The following is a 4,271-nucleotide window of genomic DNA, read 5'->3' on the forward strand; positions in this document are numbered from 1 at the left end:
GTTGCATCATTGCTCTTAAGTCTTGTTCCTGGCCTTGGTTAGTCTGAAACCCTGGTGGGGGACACAATTGGGGCTGGAACACTTGGTGTTGTTGCTTGGGGATGTAGTTTTGTTGTTGTTGAGGTTGTTGAGGTGGATAGACTTGGTCTTGAGGGTTGGCCACATTTGTGCTCCTATAAGAGAGATTGTTGTTTTTGAAACCTCCTTGGTTGTAGCCTTTGAATCCTCCCTGGTTTTGCATGTAGCACAACTCAGCAAATTCAGGCTCCCCCTCTTGAACTGGAGCTTCTTCTTCACCAATGAAGTGAATGGACTTGGACTGGCTTAGGAGTATCTTGTCAAGTTTCTCATTAACCATCTTCAAATCCTTCTTATACTTGTCCTCTTGATCAGTTGAGGAGCCCCTTATGGTCCTATCATAGTCCTCATTATAATTGCCATCAGATTGAGCAAGATTCTCAACTAATTCCCATCCTTCTTCCACATTCTTGTTGAGGAAGTTTCCATTAGAGGCTGTATCAAGAAGCATTCTTATCTTGGGAAGCACTCCTCTATACAAAGTGCTTAGAAGTGACTCATTGCTGAAGCCATGGTGAGGACACTGAGTTTGGAATCCTTTAAACCTCTCCCATGCTTCACAAAAGCTCTCATTATTCCTTTGAGCAAACCCAGAAATTTCATTCCTCAACCTAGCAATCCTTGCATTGGAGAAGAACTTGGCCAAAAAAGCTTTCTTGCATGCATCCCATGTGGTGATAGCTCCATTAGGAAGAGTCTTCTCCCAAAGGTGAGCTTTGTCTCCAAGAGAAAATGGGAAGAGCCTTAATTTGAATCCATCTTCACTCACTCCATTGATCTTTGTGAGTCCACATATTCTGTCAAACTCATCAAGGTGATCTAGTGGATCCTCCATTGGCAACCCATGAAATTTGTTGGCTTGTATCATTGAGATCAATCCACTCTTGATCTCAAAGTTATTGTTTGCTACTGAAGGTGGCACAATTCCAGCCCTTTGGTTGTGGGTATTGGGTGCATCTCATGCACCAATGTGCCTTGGTCTCTGCTCATGGATAGTTGGTTGCTCCATGATGTCTTGACCTTGTTGTTGTTGAACTACTCTTCCTTGCTTATGTCTCAAACCCTTTTGTAGCATGTGGATGTTGTCAATAGGCTGTTGAAGACTGTGTTTGCCTTTTGACCTTGTGTGCATCAACAAACTCTACTATAGACTCGAACAGGTACACAGTCGAGCGCAGGCTCGAGTGGGTGGTCGAGTCGATTGGGAAGTAATGGCTAATTGGATCCGGCTTCTGGCTCGATCAAGTGCTCGATCACAGCTCGGTCGAGTGGTGGTCGAGTAGGTGGTCGAGTGGGTACCTGAAACATAAAACAGCCAAGCAAAGGAAGATTCGAGTTCAGTAACTTCACAAGTGTTTAAAACGAACTTAATCTTAGACTAATAATGATCCTAAATGTCACAAAACACAGTCAAATGGGCAACAACGCCAAATTGAAACTGACTTTCTTTGTGGTGTGGTGAATGAATGATGTAAGGAATGATGATGTATGGAATGAATAGAAGTCAGGGTGTTTCAATTCCCCTTATGCAGTTGCAGTATAAGAGGTGTCAATCCTATCTGAGTGATTGTGAACAATTAAGATGTGCATATGAGTCTAAGTCAAGCCAAATGTAAAGATTGTTTGTCACTAACAATCCTATAATGAGATATGAAATGCAAAAGGTAAAAATAACTAGAACAAGATACTAAATGCAAATGAAATAGAATGATTATAATAACAAGAACAGGAGTAGACACTATGCTAATGAACTAATGCAAGACAAGTAATGAACAGAAAACTAAGTGAATGCAATGGAAATGAAACAGGAATGAAACAAGACAATCACAAATCATAAACACAAGTTCTGGGGATGAACTCGAGCAGCACTCGACCGAGTGTAGGTCGAGTACGTGGTCAAGCTAGACTAAACGTGAAAACAGAGCAACACAAGAAAAACAGAGCAATGCAAAAACTAATCAAACAACAAGCAAGCAATGATATTTAGACTAAGATATTAATAAACAAAGAAGGCCTTGAGGAGGGATTCATGGGCTGAGCTAATCATTGTGGTTATCTAACTTGGTCAACAAATCTCAAGCAAACTTTGAGCTGATCTCTAGACATACTATTCTAAGACATGTTTAATTCACTCTCATGGCAAGAAACAATCAAACCTATGCATTTCTAGACTTGTTCTCACAATGTAAAGAATCTACACAAGCAGGCATTAAGCAATACATCTCAAACCAAACAAGACTTCTAATCTCTTAGCAAGCCTAATGGTAAGCTCTAGATCTAGCCTTATCTATGCTCCTTAGACATTGGTGTGATGCTAAGATGCTTGAAATCAAACCCTACCTTCTCAGATATAGGATCAGCATTAAGAACATCTAGCCTAGAAGAGATCTACAACAATGAAGCTTGACCAAATCAAATAAACCACAAGATCAACCCAGCCTAACCCATCCTCAAGATCCTAAGCAAACTACTCACAAGAACACATGGTGAAATATGTCAAAAACCCAGAAAATATTGAAACTAGCATCATTAGAAAGATGAAACAGAGATCTACAATATTGATGAAGAAATAAAACACGAAATCTTAATATTTTGAAAGTTATAAAACAAACAAAATACAAGAATCTAGTCTTTCTCTCTCAAACAAGTACAAAATCTAAAATAAAAGAAAGTGCAAAAGGAATAATATCTAAAAAAGGTAAAAACTAGGTTTTAGACTCTCTAAAAAGCTGGACTCCTTGGTGGCTGCAGGTACAAGGGCTTTATATAGGAGATGAGGTGGAAGCCCTAAAAATACAAAAAGTCAAAGCAGTCAACGGCTCGGTCAACTCGACCAGTGCTTGGTCGAGTGGCTGGTCGAGCTGGCTTCTCTCGTGCATTCTCCACTCGGTCGAGTCCTCCTCAGCACACGGTCGAGTGGTGGTTGAGTGTGCGGTCGAGTGTGCGGTCGAGTTGGACTCCGGACTACACAATAATGGCCTAAATGGATAGCAAAAGATGCAAAAGTTGTGAATAAACTAAGGGAAAACATAGTAAAATATATGAACATCAATCATCACGGACAACGGTCCGCAATTCATCTCCTTGCAGTTTGAAGGGTTCTGTGCGAAGTGGAAAATACGGCTCAGCAAGTCAACTCCTCGTTATCCGCAAGGAAATGGACAAGCCGAAGCAATGAATAAAGTCATATTGTCCAACTTGAAGAAACGGTTGGATTCTCGCAAGGGGTGTTGGCCAGACGAACTGTAGGGCGTGCTCTGGGCAATCCGAACCACGCCACGTCGCGCTACCAACGAAATTCCTTTTTCCTTCGTTTATGGAGTCGACACCGTAGTCCCAGCCGACATAGAATTACCCGGAGTCCGCACAACATTGAATCAACTTCAGGCCATGGAGAATGAGGAATTTCTGCAAGATACTCTCGATGTCATAAATGAACATTGAGACTGAGCTTCTGTTAGGATGCAAAATTATCAGAATGCAGTAGCTCGTTATTATAATTCAAAAGTCTGGGGTAGGCCTTTAGCAGTTGGTGATCGATTTCTTCGCAAGGTCCACGAGAACACCGAAGAGATTAACGCGGGGAAACTCGGGATCAACTGGGATGGACCATACAGAATCACCCGCAAAGTGCAAAATGGAGTCTACCAGTTAGAAGATCTAGACGGGAAACCAGTCCCGAGAGCTTGGAATTCCATGCATCTCAAACGTTTCTATAGTTAGTTTGAGTAATTTTGTATTGGACTACGACTAGCTTGATCCCGGAAAGGGTACGTAGGCAGCTCGATTCGGGTCCAGCTACCCGTATTAATAAAATTAAAGATCCACCAAACTTTTTGTCGAAATAAAGATCCACCAAACTTGTTCTCCCATACTGCAAAACCGAGGTCTCACCTCGTAAAGTTCAAAACCGAAGTCTTACTTCGTAGAATTCAAAAACCCGAGGTCTTACTTCGTAAACTTAAAACAGAAACCAGGGTCTTGCTCCGTAAAGTAAAAAAAACCGAGGTCTTACCTCGTACAATTAAAAAAAAAACTGAAGTACTAACTTCGTAAACTTCGAAGGTTCACTTCATAATACATATCAGAAACCGAGGTTTTACTTGAGATTTTTAACATCAAAATCTCGAAATTCACTAAACTCGCAGTAAATTCGTAAAACCTATTCAAGCCGAAGCCTTACTTTGCACTAT

The 4,271-nt window shown here is 41.1% G+C and overlaps 1 non-coding gene across 1 annotated transcript; it reads left to right on the top strand.

Annotated features, from left to right (window-relative positions):
* Positions 1-584: 584 nt before the first annotated feature.
* On the top strand, positions 585-691 carry LOC147928799 (small nucleolar RNA R71). Its single transcript, XR_015581028.1, has one exon. It is a non-coding gene; the product is annotated as a small nucleolar RNA R71 (small nucleolar RNA).
* Positions 692-4,271: the final 3,580 nt, after the last annotated feature.

Source organism: Camelina sativa, chromosome 14 (genome assembly GCF_030686135.1).
Source record: "Camelina sativa cultivar CO46 ecotype springtype chromosome 14, ASM3068613v1".
Lineage (NCBI taxonomy): Eukaryota > Viridiplantae > Streptophyta > Magnoliopsida > Brassicales > Brassicaceae > Camelina > Camelina sativa.